At 38.0% G+C, this 19,677-nt stretch overlaps 1 protein-coding gene across 1 annotated transcript in view; it reads right to left on the reverse strand.

Annotated features, from left to right (window-relative positions):
- LOC136858612 (TP53-binding protein 1) overlaps window positions 1-19,677 on the reverse strand; it is a 770,373-nt gene that overhangs the window by 359,444 nt on the left and 391,252 nt on the right. The gene's annotated exons all lie outside the window — the stretch shown is intronic.

Genomic DNA, 19,677 nt, shown 5'->3' on the forward strand with positions numbered 1-19,677 from the left:
TGTCTGTGTTTTATAGTTAAGAAATATGATATAGATGTTGATTCCCATAGGGAATCTGAAATATTTGTTCCGAATAAGTAAATTTATAATACCAATATAAATGGTCCATTATTGGATATTATAAATTTTCCAGCTAACTCATTCCTGGCTGCCAGCGTTTCGCCCCCATGTGCTAGGCTGAGTTTGCTTCATGCAGCCAACGTTAGCGGACACCTCACACTAGTCCCAAGGATTTCAAACTCCAATTGTGCCATAATCTGCTTCATTTATCTACGGATTGCTAGAACTCTCCCTATCTTCAAGATTGTAGTTACTCTTTAACGAGTCTACCATTGGTGTTCTTCGTTGCATACGATTTTAATTTGACTGCTAGTGCAGGAATGTGGACTAGTTCAACTTTTATTTCCTTCTGGCATTGTGATTGTCTCTCCTACAGAATTCGCAACTACCGGAGATCATGTTATATCAACTTTAGTTACGTCGTCATGTGCCTTTTGACTGGTTCAATTTGACTCATACAACTCAATGAACTCTATTTCAACTTTTGTTTTTGCACAATTGAAAGAACTCCATCGTCAATAATTAATCCATGCTTCACGCATTGACGTATATTTTAATGTCCACAATATCTATTTTTTACTTTAACAACCCCTTAAGACACCTCATGATTATTTTATAATTCAATGAGTGTATTGTATTGTATTGTATTGAGTAGGTGGTTGTTAATAAATGGATTTTATAATTTTAATATATTATCCTCAATAGGGTTCTATTATGAGATTAATTACATGTAACTGGAGGGTGTATCGTAGAGATAGGATAGGAATGGTAGGAAGGGGAGTATTCATTTTGTTGAAAGAATAATTTGTAAGCTACAAAAAAGTTAAAGATTACAAACACGAAATTCTAGGGCTAAGGCTCATCTCTAAAGATAATAGGCAACTTGATGTCTATGGAGTGTACAGACCAGGAAAGGGTAGCGCAGAGGCTGATTCAGAATTATTTGGTAAGATAATCAGCTATGTGGGAAACAATAAGGAAAGGAACGTGATTGTAGCCGGTGATCTCAATTTACCAAATGTCAATTGGGAAGGTAATGCGAATGACAGGAAGCATGACCAACAAATGGCAAAATAAGTTAATATGGGAAGAGCACCTGATTCAGAAAGTGATGGAACCGACTAAGGGAAGAATGTTCTAGATGTGGTGCTGGTAAAACCAGATGAGCGCTATAGAGAAACCGAAGTAAGATGGTATTAGTGATCATGAAGCTGTTTTTGTGGTAATTAATTTAAATGTGAAAGAAAGGAATTTACTAAAATTAGGACTATTAGGCAGTACCATATGGCTGATAAAACAGGCCTGAGGGAGTTTTTAATAAGTAACTATGATTAGTGGAAAACGGTAAATATGTAAACAGACTCTGGAATGGGTTTAAAGCAATTGTTGAGGAATGTGAAAATAGGTTTGTACCTTTAAAGGTGGTAAGGAATGGTAAAGATCTACTATATTATAACAGAGAAGTAAAGAGACTAAGGAGGAGGAGCAGGTAGGAAAGAAAGAGAGTTAGAAATGGTTGTGGAAGTTAGGAGAAATTGAAGGAACTTACTAGGAAATTGAATCTAGCAAAGAAGTCAGCTAAAGATAACATGATGGCAAGCATAATTGGCGGCAATACAAATTTTAGTGAAAACTGGTAGAGTATGTATAGGTACTTCAAGGCAGAAACAGGTTCCCAGAATGACATTCAAAGAATAATTAATGAACAAGGGGAGTGTGTATGCAAGGATCTTCAAAAGGCAGAAGTATTCAGTCAGCAGTATGTACAGACTGTTGGTTACAAGAATAATATCCAGATAGAGGAAGTGACTAATACTAAAGAGGTATTAAAATTTACCTATGACAACAATGACATTGAGAGTACAAAAGTTGAAAACCAGAAAAAAGCAGCTGGAGATGATAAGGTTTCGGGGGATATACTAAAAGACAATGGGTTGGGATATAGTACCATATCTAAAGTACTTGTTTGATTATTGTTTGCATGAAGGAACTTTACCAAATGAATGGAGAGTTGCTACAGTAGCCCCTGTATATAAAGAAAAGAGTGAGACATAAAGCTGAAAATTACAGGCCAGTCAGTTTGACATGCATTGCATGTAAGTTTTGGGAAAGCATTCCTTCTGATTATATAAGACATGTTTGCAAAATTAATAACTGGTTTGATAGAAGGCAGTTTGAGTTTAGGAAAGCTTATTCCACTGAAGCCCAACTTGTAGGACTCCAGCAAGATATAGCAGATATCCTGGATTCAGGAGGTCAATTGGACTGTATCGCGATTGACCTGTCTAAGGCATTTGATAGGGTAGATCATGGGAGACTACGGGCAAAAATGAGTGCAAGTGGACTTGACAAAAGAGTGACTGAATGGGTGGTTCTGTTTCTAGAGAATAGAACTCAGAAAATTAGAGTAGGTGAAGCTTTATCTGTCCCTGTAATAATTAAGAGGGGTATTCTTCAAGGCAATATTATTGGACCTTTATGTTTTCTTATATATATCAATGATATGTGTAAAGAAGTGGAATCAGATATTATGCTTTTTGCAGATGATGTTATTCTGACAGAGTAATACATAAGTTACAAGATTGTGAGCAACTGCAAAATGACCTCGATAATGTTGTGAGATGGGGAGTAGGCAATGGTATGATGATAAACGGGGATAAAAGACAGGTTGTAAGTTTCACAAATAGGAAAAGTCCTCTCAGTTTTAATTACTGCGTTGATGGGCTGAAGTTCCCTTTGGGGACACTTGTAAATACCTAGGTATTAATATAAGGAAAGATCTTCATTGGGGTAATCACATAAATATGATTGTAAATAAAAGGTACAGATCTCTGCACATGGTTATGAGGGTATTTAGGGGTTGTAGTAAGGATGTAAAGGAGAGAGCATATTTGTCTCTGGTGAGACCCGAACTAGAGTATGGTTCCAGTGTATGGGACCCTCACCAGGATTACTTGATTCAGGAACCGGAAAAAATCCAAAGAAAAGCAGCTCGATTTGTTCTGGGTGATTTCTGACAAAAGAGTATCGTTACCGAAATGTTGCAAAGCATGGGCTGGGAAGACTTGGGAGAAAGGAGACGAGCTGCTCCACTATGTGGTATGTTACAAGTTATAAACAAGGTGTCACAAGAGCAAGCCAGCTGCAAGAGAGGCACGGGACTCTCAACCTACCAACATCAAATCTTAAAAGACGCAACAAGACCACAATAAATGTCACTTTGACCTTGAGAAGTCCCCACTTCAAACCCACACAGTGACAGGCAGCAAGATTTTACATAATTTTAATCACCACAAAGCAACATTCAGACAACGGATCATACAATATCTTACGAAAACGCTACCGAATTTGATTCCCAAGGTGATACCCAGGGCCATGAAGAGTCCAACAAGAGCATGCACATTGGATATTAGAGATTAAATAACCGAAACCAACTGATGCCATCACAAGTTTTTAAATGTATATCATTTATGTTTTTATCAAATGTATAATAATTGTGAACTCACCCCTTTATTAGACAGAGCAATTGTATGCAAGCTAATTGTTTTTTGTATGGTACATGTTAACACAATTCACTAGTCGTAACAATTCACATCAACCAGATGTTTCTACAGAATAGTCCGACTCGTTGGCTGAACGGTCAGCGTACTGGCCTTCGGTTCAGAGGGTCCCGGGTTCGATTCCCGGCGGGGTCGGGGATTTTAACCTTAACTGGTTAATTCCAATGGCACGGGGGCTGGGTGTATGTGTTGTCTTCATCATCATTTCATCCTCATCATGACGCGCAGGTCGCCTACGGGCGTCTAATAGAAAGACCTGCACCTGGCGAGCCGAACCCATCCTGGGATATCCCGGCACTAAAAGCCATACGACATTTCATTTCTACAGAATATATAATACATACAAAAATATTTTTTAGTTAAAACAGTTCATGTCAGCTTAACCATTTTACAGTACAGTACATTGTATTTTATTATTAAGCAAAACCCAGGATCCTGGCTATTTTGATCTTAGGTAGTAGGAACAGCGACTGAAGATGCCTAAAAAATTGGCAAAACATATCCTGCGTAAGACAAAACAATATTGTAAAAATATTTACATAATGTATTGAAAAAGTGGACTCTCCAAAAAAAAGCATTCTTTTAGAAAGGTAAGTGGTATGTTCCGAGCTGTTATTGGAGAGATGGCTTGGAATTACATTAGTAGATGAATAAGTTTGAGTGGTGTCTTTGAAAGTAGGAAAGATCACAATATGAAGATAGGAATTCAAGAGGACAAACTGGCACAAATACAGTAGAATCTCACTGCATCGTGCCCAGAAATGTTGTTTCCCCGTATCCATCATTCAATTTATTCGTCCCCAAAAATGTTCCACATACACAGGTTAATTTTCCCATGCATCTATCGTTCCTCGAACTATCGTTTTATCGCATCAACCGTAAAAAAATGTATCGTCCTCGGCCACTATTTTGCTGCATGGATCGATCGAACATAAGAAGAATATATGCAAAAGTTTTTTAAAAAATTAAAGAGACAGCTGAATACTCTAGCATATAATAGCGGCAACCTGTTATGCGAGAATGTACAAGCGATTACGAGTTGCTAGTCTTGAGCAAGGATCTCGTAGGCTGGAGTGCTGTGTGCAGGTTATTCACGTGCAACCTCACTACGAGCCTCCTGGTGCCAACGCTTCTCCTCGACCTACTAACTGGCCCCTAGAAGTATTCTTATTTACAAGAATTAAAATGGAGGCAATGTAAAACTCAAATTTGCCACCATTTTCTGTGTTGCTATTGGCTGGCTAGGGCCACCAGCTTCGTCTAAAATGAGAAGATTGCACAGTTTAAAATATTCACGATGTGCGCTGGGTACGTTTTAATTAGTCACAGGGTTATTAATCGCGTCGTACCTCGTGATGTGTGTGGGATGCTACAGGCCTGTTGACCACTTTGTTGCCCCCTGCCCAGTTGTCTTGTTACAAGCTGGACCTAACGAAGCCAGACCAATAATCTTTTCACTAGCCTGGTCTTGAAACTAATTCCTAAGTTGACAGAACTGCTTAGCCAGCTGTGACATCGGAGGCGCGCCATGTTGAATTTCTAACCTCTGTGTCATCGTCCGAGCCCGAGTTACGCCATATGGGATCTCTACCCTATCGTTCACAAAGGGTCTACAGAATCTTTACCAAAATACAAGTTATCGCCGTAATATCAACGTATATAATTAATTTGCAATAAGAGAACTGAACTTGAAGATTTTCCAATTACTACAAAATGTAAGGAAAAGTGAAACGAAACAGCATAAAAGTCGTGGTTTTTATTTTCATTGTGTATATCATGTTTGCAATGGTTTGATACCATTATGTATAGTATGAGCATGTCCAGCTCCATGCATAAATGGTTAGCACGTGTTCACCTTGAGGTCAAGAAGTCACGATCGGGTCGGGAATTTTAACTTTCGTTGGTTAATTTGACAGTTCGGGGGCTGTGTGCGCGCGCCGACTTACGCATTGCGATTCATCTCAGGTAGTGGAGCATTTTCGTAAGCACGTAGATCGCCTATCACGCGACAACTCGAAAGATCTGCAACTGGCTTTGGAGGCCACACACCATTATTATTATTAGTATTATATTATCACATTTACATGAGAAAAATGCCCAAATACAGTACCCATATTTTATTATTTTGCTTTTGCCCTATGTTATATGTCACCCGCATTTATTGTTTTCCTGCATCCATTGTCATTTACCCCCTCCCCCTTGAAAAATGATGCATCAAGGTTTTACTGTATTCATTTGTAGGAAGGCGAGTTAGGGATTAGAATAACTTGCCAAGGGAGATGTTCAATGAATTTCCAATTTCTTTGCAATCATTTTAAAAAATTTAAGAAAAGGAGAGAGAGGGAATCAGCCACCTAGGTGACTGCCCTAAATGCAAATCAGTAGTGACTAAAGTGGATACACTTTGGGCTAAATTTAAAGGAATCATTTGGGAAGGAGAGAAGAGATTTGTACCTCTTAAGAAGTGTAAAATGACCTCAGACCCTGTTTATTATACAAGGGAAATAAGAAAATTAAAAAGAAAATGTAGAATAGTAAACAGGAAAATCAAGGACGGTAGGGAGAGTAGAGAAACTAGAAAACAGCTAATGAGGGAATTGAATAGAGTGAAAAAGGAAGCAAAAGAGAATTAATTGAATGGCATACTTCAAGACGGTAATGACCACAAAGGGAAATGGAAAAAGCTGTATTCATATATCAGGAATCAAAAAGGAAAAGGAATCCAAATTCCTACAATGGTGGGAGAAGGGAGTGAACACTATTTAACAGATACTGAAAAAGCAAACCTATTTAGTAGGGAATTCAGTGATTCAGTAGATGATTGTCAGGAGTTGGAAACTGAAACAGAAGTTAGAGAGGGAGAGACACAGAGGAAAACAAGAAGCTTCTCATTCACGAATGAAGATATTTTCAGAGAAATCCAACTACTTCAGCAAGGAAAAGCAGCAGGAAGTGATCAAATTACTGGGGAGGTGTTAAAGACAATGGGGTGGTACATAGTGCCTTATTTAAAATTTCTCTTTGACTATGTCATAAATAATAGTGTAATACCAAAGGAATGGATGAATCTATAATAATACCAATTTATAAAGGAAAGGGTGATAAAAGGAAACCAGAGAACTACAGACCAATCAGCCTGACCAGTATAGTTTGTAAAATACTGGAGAGTGTAATATCAAAGTACATCAGAGGAATATGTGATGATAAAAATTGGTTCATGAGGAGCCAGTATGGATTTAGAAAGAAATTTTCTTGTGAAGCACAATGGTGGGATTTCAGCAGGACATATCAGATCAATTGGATACGGGAGGCCAGTTAGATTGCATAACCATAGATCTTTCCAAAGCCTTTGATAGAGTGGAACATGGAATATTATTAAAGAAATTGGAGGGAACAGGATTGGACATAAGGGTTACACGTTGGATAAAAACATTTCTAATTCAAGGGTTCAGAAAGTCAAAGTAGGAAATAATGTATCGCAGGAAGAGAAAGTTTGTAAGGGAATTGCACAGGGTAGTATAATCGGTCCGTTACTTTTCTTAATATACGTAAATGATTTAGGAAATAATATAACGTCAAAAATAAGATTGTATGCAGATGACATAATTGTTTATGGGGAAATAAATAACACTGAAGATTGTTCAGAATTACAAAGGGACCTTGAGAGTATCCAACAATGGGTTGAAGAGAACAATATGAAGGTTAATGGAGGCAAATCAACTGTTACAACATTTACAAACAGGAGCTTTAAAACTGAATTTGAATATACTTTAAATGGGGTAGTTATCCCAAAAGATGGCAAGTGCAAATACTTAGGTGTGAGATTTGAAAGTAATTTGCAGGTGGAAGGGTCATGTTTATGACATTGTTGGAAAAGCATACAGATCGTTACATTAAGAATTTCATTCTTCAGGTTCCGTACTGAATCAAGATTCACAATAGAGAAATGGGAAAGTTAATATCCACCTTTTCAATACAATATATTACGTGAAGGTTTACATTTAAGACATCACGTTTATTTGCATTTGGTACCGGTTTCGACAATGTTTGATGTCATCATCAGCCAGGACAACTATACAAAGATATATTACATTAATCGTGACTTCTACAGTAATATTACATTAATAGTATTGAATATAAACATGAATATAATTAAAAAGTTTATACATATATAAGCTGACAGTCAGTGCGATTAAAGATTGTTTTTTATAAGGTGTACACCTTAGTATTTTAGTTAAAAAAGGAGAAAGTAATGAAAGTGAAGTATAATAATCAGCTTTTAGTGACATATTTGTCTGTTGAACAGTAGGGTTATATTTATGAAGGCTTTGTAGCCATGTTTGACATTATAAAAGAAGTAAACACATGCTTAGTTATGATGTTTCTACATAAAAGTATGTACAGTAAAATCTAGAAAGTATTCGAATGTGGCTTGAGCTTGGACTTAATAGATTGGATGTCACAGCATGTTGGTGTTGACATATAAGGATGTCTGTTGGTAGATTCTATGTATAAGTTAGTCCATTGGTTCCTCTCTGACACATCTAATACTGGCTTGGCATCCGAGGTTCCGGCTTGGTTCAAGATCTTTCTCGAACAACCTATGTACTCACAACTCAAAGCACAAGAATCTCTTCAATACCATCACAACAGAACTGCACTTAATCCAAAATGCTCTATCCACTAACTGATATAAGCATACAAAATTAGAGTACAAAAAACTTATACATAGAATCTACCAACGGACATCCTTATATGTCAACACCAACGTGCTGTGACATCCAATCTATTAAGTCCAAGCTCAAGCCACATTCGAATACTTTCTAGATTTTACTGTACATACTTTTATGTAGAAACATCATAACTAAGCATGTGTTTACTTCTTTTATAATGTCAAACATGGCTACAAAGCCTTCATAAATATAACCCTACTGTTCAACAGACAAATATGTCACTAAAAGCTGATTATTACACTTCACTTTCATTACTTTCTCCTTTTTTAACTAAAATACTAAGGTGTACACCTTATAAAAAACAATCTTTAATCGCACTGACTGTCAGCTTATATATGTATAAACTTTTTAATTATATTCATGTTTATATTCAATACTATTAATGTAATATTACTGTAGAAGTCACGATTAATGTAATATATCTTTGTATAGTTGTCCTGGCTGATGATGACATCAAACATTGTCGAAACCGGTACCAAATGCAAATAAACGTGATGTCTTAAATGTAAAACTTCACGTAATATATTGTATTGAAAAGGTGGATATTAACTTTCCCATTTCTCTATTGTGATCGTTACATGTCATAATGAGGCTACTTAAAGGATGCAACAAAGAATTAAAAGAGAAAAGTTACTTAAGTATGGTTCGTCCATTATTGGAATATGCAAACAGTGTTTGGGTACCTAATAAAAGAAATAGATAGTGTGCAGAGGAAAGCAGCAAGATTTGTAACAGGGGATTTCAGGAGAAAGAGTAGTGTATCAAAAATGTTAAAGGAACTTGGGTGGGAAACTTTAAGTAAGAGAAGGGAGAAAACTAGACTTATAGGATTATATATAGCCTATACAGGAGAAGCAGCATGGGGAGATATCCGTTAGAGGCTTCAGTTGGAAAATAATTATATCGGCAGGACTGACCACAAATATAAAATTAGAAGGAATTTTAGCAGAAGCGATTGGGGTAAATTTTCATTCATTGGGAAGGGTGAGAAGGAGTGGAACAGTTTACCAGGAGTAGTGTTTGATCCCTTTCCAAAATCTGTACAGATATTCAAGAAGAGAATAAACAGCAACAGAGAAAATAAATGAAATATTAGAGGGCATTCGACCAGTGCAGTTAATGTAAATAAAAAATGTGTGTGAATAAATTCATTCCATCCCCTGGTCTAAGGAGTTTGGACAGCCAAAGTAGGGGGACTGCCTGTAGGAGTGAAGTACAGTGGGGACTTCGAGGGCCCTGGGACCGCTACGGTAGCTGTGAAGGCCCTTCAGGAACTCTGAAAAGTGGTGGCAAAAGAGGCTCTGGTTAAGACGCAGCAGGTCGTTATGTTACTTAGGTTGCAGAATGGTAAAAAAAAAAAAGTAAATAAATGCAATGTACATTTTAATCTTATACCAGATGTATAGTATCATTGGAAGTAATTCCACATACTGTATATCAGTTGACTATATTTGTGAGATATTATAAGTAGAATTTTGTAAACAATATAAATTTATTAAGGATGAACTGTGTGTTTAATAGAAAAAATTGTTAGCGTAAATTGTATAATATTGTATTATAGGAAAATTTTCTTCATGTTAATTTAATAGTGCTTGACAATAATGTATTTTAGTGTACCATTTGCCACCGAGGTAGACACCTCATTTGCAAATAAAGAGATTTTGATTTGATTTTGATTTGAAGTAAGAAGAGCTGCACAACCTTGGGAGGAGGACACAAGTTTCCTTTAATTAAGAAATATTTGCAGTTGTTGCTACTAATATAGTGGGAGAGATCATTAAGAAAGTGATTGTATAATATATCCCTTAACTCGGGCCAATACAGGTAGTTTTTGGTGAAACAGGTTGAAAGGTGTTAAAAACAAACCAATCATTAAGACTGATTTAATCGTCAATGTACCTAACCCCTCAAGCCGGGAATAAAATTCTCTCACCAGAGCCTACTGGCGGTAATTTAAATGGTCAAGCAGCAGCTATGTTTCAGTACTTCAGGTCAACATTTATACCTCAACAACGTTGGTATATAAATAACCCAAATTTTGAGGAGATACATGACACAATAGACACATTGTTACAAAAATGTAAAAAAAGAATTTTAACTCACCTAAAAGTTGGCTTCAGTGTGACAAACTTTGAAACACCCACCTACACAGAGCCCAATGCCACATTCCTTTCACCAGAATGGTGCTTCCTTCCGTCTCCCAGATTTTTGCATACACACCACACACCTTTTGTAAAGTTTAGCTTTCATCTCTGTGGGAGGGAGCCTTTCAATGAAATGCCAAGCAGCAAGTCTCTGGGGAGGAGGTGTTTTGGAACGTCTATCAGGTTTACGGAAATTTGAAGTCTTTCCATAGATTTCAATGAGTTCCTGCACTAACTGAAATCTGTAATTGAGGTGACTGATCTTTTACACATTCTGGGATGCATTGTAGATGATAAGGGAATTGTAAATTGCTGTGTTCAATGATCGTCTGAAATGATTTGTGTACCATATTATACAACGCTTTCTCTCTATGAGGTAGGGCTGCAGTGTCTGATCTCTGAGGTCAACGCCCTCGATAAACTTACTATGTTCTGTGATGCCAGTGGGTTTCTCTATTTCCTTGCCCCGTTTCTTTGAGGTTTTCGTCAAGGCATCGTGAAATGTGGAAATGAAAGAAATCTGTTTCTTGTCAAGCCATTTCAGAACCATGACACCCTGTGAATGATATGCTACAAGTTCACCTTTGTTTAATTTGTGTTCTGTTATTTCCTTTGGAACGTCTTTCCTGTTGAGCCTAAGGGTACCACAACTACATTGACACTATTCCTCTTCAATATAAGACACAAATCTGGAGAATTATAGTAATTGTCCATCCAGAGAGTGTGTCCAATCCCAAAGAGAGGTTCTAGCGTTTTTACTACTAGTTTTGTTGTCTTCTGTGTTTGAGTGGACACTAAATCAGTTTGTATATCTGTTGCAAAACCTGTGTATATAATACACAAGTACCCTGTGGACGACTTACAGATATCATAGGACTTGATATCAAATTTGGCAGTCTTTAGAGGGATGTATGTTTTCATCCCAAGTCTGCCCTTCCATAAAATCAGTGATTCATCTAAGCAAATATTTTCATTCATTTTATAGAGTGAAGAGTATTTTTCGTTTAGATGTGTGATGATAGAAATTACCTTAAACAACTTTTTGTTGCCTTCATAGTTTTCAAGTTGTGATTTATCAACAAAATGTAAAAATCTAGTTACTAGTTCAAACCTGTCCAATGTCATTACATTGTAGAATATAGACGTGTCAAGAATAGAATTTTTACTAAAATATGATTTTAGGGAAGGCTTCTGAATAATTCCCATGAGCATCTGTAATCCAAAATAAACACACAGTTCATCAATGTTCACGTTTTTCCAGTCACGAACTCTGGCCCGCGGTGTCAGGTCATCATTCCTGGAATTCAAAAAGTCATTGGAATAGCGATTTGTCTCATCCGTAAGTGTACGCAATATCTCATTATCGAAAAATAGTTTAAATGCTTCTGAAATGCACTGTACCTAGTTAACTCCACATGTTCCAGTAAATGGAACTTTTTGTGGGGTGTATGAATCATCCACTTTGTCCCATTCCCACCCCTCCGTCGCCAGAAACCTTTGATGTGTTAGCGCGACGTTAAACAAATATTACATAAAATAAATTTCATTGTAAAGTCCGTATTGTCGTACGTATACTTTAAGGTTAAGTCAATATTCCACCTTCACAACACCAAAAGTTTATTGTCTAATTATTTAAATAATATTATTTAAAATATGACGGGACATGATTCGTCTAACTTGTAGACATCATCAGCCGTAAAATATTCAAGAAAAAGCACAAAAAAAGATGAGGACAGAATAACACATTCAAATAAATTGGGTTGTCGAATACGTCAATTAAAATTGTGAGGTTGTTCTACTGTATCATCTCATGTGTATAATTTTCAGTTTGTTCATCAACAACTTTTGAATGTTTATGCTCGGAACAATCTAGAACAACCTCACTATTTTAATTGACATATTCGCCAACCCAATTTATTTCAATGTGTTATTCTGTCCTTGTCTTTTTTTGTGCCTTTTCTTGAATATTTTACGGCTGATGATGTCTACAAGTTAGACGAAACATGTCCTGTCATATTTTAATATTATTTAAATAGACAATAAACTTTTGGTATTGTAAAGGTGGAATATTGACTTAATCTTAAAGTTAAACAAATAGTAAAAAAAATTATATATATCACTATCATCCGGTTCATCTAAATATTCTAAAATTTGTCCAGATGTGAGATTATACGATGCTCTCGGACCTGCCATGCTTTCACTTGAAACAACGGCAGTTGGCAACATGAAGTCAAGGTGTATTTTATCACAAAGTTACAGTTCCAAGCCAAAGGAAACACACATGGGGGGAGAACCGAGTCTCAAGGTTAGGTTTCATATGTCGCGTAGTACAGAGAAAGGTCAAGAGATGGCAGAGCTAGAATGTTTTGGAACAAGTGATGCGCTCAGCGTGAATGTCACGTGCATCCGCCGATAGATACGACTACCACGCGTGACATTCACGTGCTCCCCACTTGAGAGGCTAATAACAAGAATAATAATAGTTTTACGTCCTACTAACTTCTTTTACGGTTTTCAGAGATGTCAAATTATACTATGCATTAATAAAAGCATGAAGACAACTAACATATGAAATTAAACATTATAATAAAACACATTACCTCCATACCTTTAGATATCCAATTATGTGAGCTTTCTTTCCTTTTTGCATCGTGGAACTTCAGACGCTATCCGGGCACTTTGAGATAGCATACCTAACTTAAACAGTGTGGTCTCTTTATCTCAATACAGCTGTTTAAGCAAATCCTGGTGTGATAAATATAGAGAACAAGGAAGAGATACACTTAATAGATGCGGTTACCCAAAGAATTCTTCCAGTAATTATGTATTATATTTGGAAGTACAACTCGTAATACATGCTAGCAATCAGCTGGTGGGTTGGCATGCTTTCTACAGCACAGCTTTATTCAGGAGGGGTGGCTTCTGCTACACATACATCAACTGGCAAAATACAAAGATCACCTCTAGAAACCATTTGCGAAGAGATTCCTACCGTTTGGATTCTGTACTGGTAAAGAAACTTTTTTTAAAGTTTCAAAAAGACTGGGATCTTGAATGCTCTTGACGACAGTAAAGTTGACATCTTTTGGGTTGACAACAAAGCTGGCAGCAGGGAAGTTGGCAGCACAAAACGACAATGTTCAAATGAAAGCAATGATTAGGCTTACTGTATGACAGGCCTACTACTCAACTGACAGAGACAAATGACTGGCCTTTAAGTTCTATTTCCTCCTTTTGTATTAATATTGTGTGTTACAATAAATAAAACTGTACGTCCAAACCTTTTCACTTTTCTCTCTACAGGGTCGAGTATGAAATGAGACTAATCTTTGTAAAGAGTTTTTATGACCGGATGCTCTTCCTGACGTTAACTTCATCAGAGGAGTTAATGAGATGAAATGGATGATGTGATATAAGAGTAAATACAACTGTATCACATTATATGTAGGCCTAAAAGTCAAGTGTTCACCATCTAGTTTTCTTTATTTTTTAAAATTTAGAAATACTGCCTTCCAACAAAGGTAACCAGCAAGACTCAGAATGCAATCCTAAATTTCTTAAAGAACAATGTAGAATACATACATGTACAATTTATAGTTCTTTGTGCCCAGAAGTCTTTGCAAAAAATGGGAGGGTATCGCATATTGCCCGCCCTCAATTACTTTTTGTGTCTATAAAAGTGGGGGAAAAAGGAGGTCTAATATGTGGGGAGATATGGCAGTAGTTCAATAAGGTCAGTGAGTGGATAGTAGGCCTACAAAACACTACCTTTTATGTGTAGTCAAAAGTTTTAAGGATCCCAAAAACCTGCCACAACTGGTGTCACAAGCTAGATTTAATCACTAGTGTGTTCAGTATGAGAAATTTCTGGAATAACTGACGAGATAGTGTCTGGTTTCCAGTCAATTTTACAAATCTCTATGAACTTAAGGAAGTTGAAGTTCATATCGCACAGTTGTCAACCGCTGCAAAATTGATATTTACTACACTCACTGCTTTGGAAGTTTTACACATCCTCGACTTTCATCCAAAATTCAATCAATTTAATTATCATACAAAAATTTCCACACGAGTTAGGCAACAAAATATAAGTAATTAGAACGACAATTATTGTCGCCACTTTATAACCTGTGCCAAAGTCGCTGCTTGTACCAACCTCAATTTTCATTCCTTATCATCATGCAAAATATTTTTATCCGAATTAGAAGATGGCATGCACATTAGGCCTAGGACTAGTGGCATCACTTTTGACTTAATCACTGTTTGCATGTAATACAACCTCAATTTGCATCCACATTTCTTCAAAACATTTAAGAAAATTAAAGGATCCATTGGGGAAGGGGAAACATTTGATAATTCATACTGTCAATGAGAAAGTTTACATGGAGGGAGGTTTGAGATGTTTTGAATCTAACTCCACGAAAGATGTATCGCAAGGAAATGAATGGAGATGCATTCGAAGAATGCTTTGTGAGTATTCTATCTCATTTTGAAGCCAATATGCCTTCATTTCAAAATGAGGAGTCAAACCAGTTGTGGAGAAAGAGGAAATACAATTAAGTATTTGAACGGGAATGGAATCCCCTATGAGCCAAACAGTGCAATTTTTGAGTTTTCTTTAATGCCATCCTACAGTGTATTAAGGATTCATGCGGCACGTATCGGGTAGATGATATTGCACTGAAATCGTGAAGGCAAGTTTTCTGATCACTCCCATACCATTGTTCTTTGAATCCCATTCAAAGTTTGTGGAAGCCATGTAAAAGGGCCATGTGGCGTGTGACAACAAAACTTTCACCCTTACAGACGTAAGGAAACTGTTGCTGAAAGGTTCAACTAGAGACTCTTCAACGTTGGGAAATGTGCCGTCGTCGGCTGTAACTCGATCCGAGTATAAATAACTTCTTCCTGCATACATTGACCAGTTCAACTTAGTGTATGGATGTGTTTGCAATGACTAAATAGACCAATCCTGGCATAAAACTTACGCTCACACAAATCACACTGAACGGATGGAGGAAGGTGAGTTTTTGACAGAGTTTTCTTTCTTGTAGCTTGGCCTCTTGATGTCTGCAGCATTCTCTTTCAAACAAGTTGACAGCGGTGGATGTAGTGTTACGCCACAGTTAACGGTCCACAGCATATTCTTCCCATGTCTGTATATCTATACAAGTTGTCTTCATGATGTGTTTCAGCTGGTCCTTAAAACGCTTAAGAGGGGTTCCATGAGGTCTACTGCCAGAGCAAAGTTCACCATAAACAATTTGGCAGGGAAACCTGGTATCACCCATGCGGTGAACATGGCCTAACTATCTCGGTTGATGAGCGATGATTGTTGCCTCAATGCTATTTAGCTGCACTTTGTCGAGAACTGCCATGTTGGTCACACAGTCCTCCCACTTAATATTCAAGACGAATCTCATTTTCTGTTGATGGAAGCGCTCAAGTTTTTTGATATCATAGCGATAGAGTGTCCAAGTTTCACAGCCACACAGCAGCATGGAAATGACAACAGCTTTGTACACCATGAGTTTGGTATGCAGTTTTAGGTCGTTTATTCATGAAAACTATGTGCATTAACCATCTGAATGCTGCATGAGCGGCCCCAATTCTTTCATCAGTATCTTGTTCACAGGTACACCATTTGGACAAGATGCTTCAAAGATATGAAAATTGATCAACATGTTCCAGTGCTGTGTCTAAGACGGAGTTAATCCTGGGGCAGGTTGTGCAAGTACCTTAGTTTTTTTTCGCATTAATGGCAAGACCAAAGTGATCACATGCAGTTTTAAAGCAGTTGACGGACTGTTGTAGTTCTGCAGGTGTTAGAGCAGGAGATGCGGTGTCATAAGCATACTGCAGTTCTGTCGCCCAGGTAATCGGAGTATGTCTTTGTGGGCAAAGCCTTGTCAGATTGAAAAGGCCTCCATCAAAACAAAATTTAATCTCTATGCCTAAGTTGTTTGCAGATGATTCATGCAGCATGGCAGCCATGTACAGTGCAAAGAGTGTGGGAGCAAGCACACTGCCTTGTTTCAATCCATGAGTGATTGGGAACAAATCTCATAGTGAGTTACCATAAAGAACCTGTCCAGACATGCCATCATAAAGAGCTTGAACTATCCACATAGGACATCCAAAATGTCTCAATACTTTCCACATAGCAGATCTTGGTACTGAATCAAAGGCTTTTTCCAGATCATAGAAAACTAAATACAGAGGCTGCTCATGCTCTTTGCATTTTTCCTGAAGTTGTCTAGCAGAGAAGATCATATCTGTTGTGCCTATAAACATCATGTTATTTCTGTATTGTCCCCTAATATGTTTTTTTTGTATTGTATTGTATAGGTGGGAACTTTGTGACTCTTTTACAAGGGAAATGTGTGTAACAAACATCATCCAGACAGAAGATAAAAGAATGTGGGACATATATTGGCTAGTAGAGGATGCCACTAAATGGAATGTAATAAACACAAATGATTCCAACAGTGATTATGGCGCTATGGAGGGGATTGAGTAATCCATCTTTCTTCCAGCGAATGAAGTGGGAGAAAATCTTCGGAATCACATTCAATATTTTCTTGATTCATTCTATTTCTGGGGATTGTTTAAATGCTGTATTCTTTTTTATAACATGTCAGTAAAGGGTAATTCAAACAATCTATCGATCTTATGTTTCTTGACTGATGTTTTTATGCAAGTAGTACTGCAACGTGCAAGTGGCCGGAGTTGCTACTGTTGACTCCCAGGTTATTTAAGATGGAACATAGAGCTGGTCAAGATCAAGAATGGTGAGCTCTGCTTGTACATCTAATACTGAAAGCGGAAGGACATCACAAAGGACTGCGTTTCATTACCTCATATAGACACGTTATCCGGAGAACAATAATTGATCTCAAGCTTGGACCTAAAATTGGGATATTGGCAGGTAGCACTGTACCCAGAGGTCAAGGAGAAGTAGTGTTCTTTACCGGCCAAGGGATGTGGCAGTTTACCATAATGCCATTTGGACTGTGTAACGCACCTGCAACTTTTGAGAGACTGATGAAAGCCACGTTGATAGAGCTCACACACAAAGCCTCCCTGATCTATCTGGATGACATCATCGTGGTAAAACACACACTCCACGATCACCTGAGAAACATCCAGAAACTCTCTAGACCTCCAGAGACTACATGGTGATAATCTGAAAATGAATCCTGGGAAGTGCCAACTATTCCAACAGAAGTATCTAGGTCACATTGTGTCACCAGAGAGAGCAGCCACTGACCAAGGAGACACAATCCCATTACAGCCTAGCCTGTGTTGAAAGACAAGCGGCAGTTGAGGAGTTTTCTTGGCCTGTGTACCTATACAGGAGGTTCCCTGCCAACTTTGTCAACACCTTGAAGACAACCACACAGCTCACAAAGGAGAACAGGCCCTTTCCATAGTCACTGGGCCGCATTCCATTCAAACAAGGAGACCCTGTACTCAGAACTTATTTGAGGTAATCCCAAGCCTGAAGAGAAGTTCATCACTCACACCAACACCAGCAATATAGGAACTTGTGGAATGGTGTCACCAATCAAGGACAGACAGGAAAAAGTGATATTGTACTACAGCAAGACTTCACATCCAAGGCTGAAAGAAATTACTGCATGACTCACTGGGAACTACTGACCTTTGTATAAAGATGCTGGAGCACCTCTACAAATACCTGTTCACTCAGCACGTTAATCTGAGCACTGACCATTTTTCCCTATGGCTCCTGAACATTTAACATCTGGAGAGGAAGACAGCTCGGTTTGTGTAATGCCTACAGAAATAGGACTTCACTGCCGAACACTGCCCAGGAGACCATGCCCTGACAACTGCACCCACTGTCAAAAAGTTGAGAGGTGGGCAGGTACAATGGTCTTCTGAGCAGCCAGGTGCAGCAGCCAAAAGCTGGGACTGGAGGAAGCAGCTTGCAGATGAGGACATTGGATAAATCCTCCGAGAAGTGGAATCGGGACAGAGAGCAGCATGGAAGGACATCATCCAGAGTAGCCCAACGTACAGGGCATACTGGGCTCACTGCTGTTGACATGTACATGAGAGTCAGGCAATGACAGGAAGAAGGCCGCCCAACTGGTAATTCCCAGGAACAAAGGAATGGAAGTTGTGCCTGAGCTACATGGAGGCACTACTGCAGATCATCTTAACACATGGGTGAAGGGCTCCAAGAAATCTCATAGTACGCTTGCCAGCGATAGGTAGGACAGGCCCTGAGAAATCTTGGTTTTATTCACGACATAGTTTTCGGTCTCCCTGTGACATCTCTTGATCATATATTGAACTATTTCGGACTTGCACATAGAGTAGAATAAATCATAGATGTACACCTGCCACTTTTCTTTTATTGACGGCCTTCTTTTATTCTTTGATTTAGTTTTGAAACATTGACTTTCTTTCTGCCAGTTCAGTCAATGATAAGATGGAGTGCTCGCGTAATACAGTGTATACAGAACTGTATGCTGATGATCGTTCAAATGGATATAGTAATTGTGAATTAGTGGGAAACTGAACGTGAGAGTGAGTGGAAGTGATATTTAAGCCTCTACACGCCATAAATTACATAGTGTGCTAATTTATTCAAGTGACTCTGATGACAACGATGTAAACATTGATGGTGTATTAGGAACTGATGCTGAAGATGGTTTTATAAAGACAGATCCTTTAACTTTAAACATAAAATCTTGGCTAGTTTAATATTTATGTACATTTTTATATTCATGTGCACTCTAGTATGATCAGTAGAAAAATGTCCGGTTCACAGGGTATGTGACAAGCTCAAGCATCCGGTCAGCAATGTGTTACGGTCAATAAGACCTTTGATTGCGTCCAGCAACACTACTAATGGCAACAGCTGAGGACAGACATTGAAAGATGGTGCCAGACATGTCATATCCATGCAGCGAGTAGTGGCCCTCATAGCCAGAGCCTGGAAGGAAACTATGTTTGCCATGTCACTTAATGTTTGGGAAACCCTGGAGCAAGAACAACCAGCAACAGAGTAAGCATGGGAACTAGTGAAGCATTTCAACGACATCCACAAATGTGCCTGATGCCACCAGAAGGTAGTTAGCATTGAGAGCTCAATGTTTTTCACTGGTTGTTTGTGATACTGATTTGTTCAACCGGCTGCACCAACTCCAC

Source organism: Anabrus simplex, chromosome 1, assembly GCF_040414725.1.
Source record: "Anabrus simplex isolate iqAnaSimp1 chromosome 1, ASM4041472v1, whole genome shotgun sequence".
NCBI classification, from domain to species: Eukaryota; Metazoa; Arthropoda; class Insecta; order Orthoptera; family Tettigoniidae; genus Anabrus; species Anabrus simplex.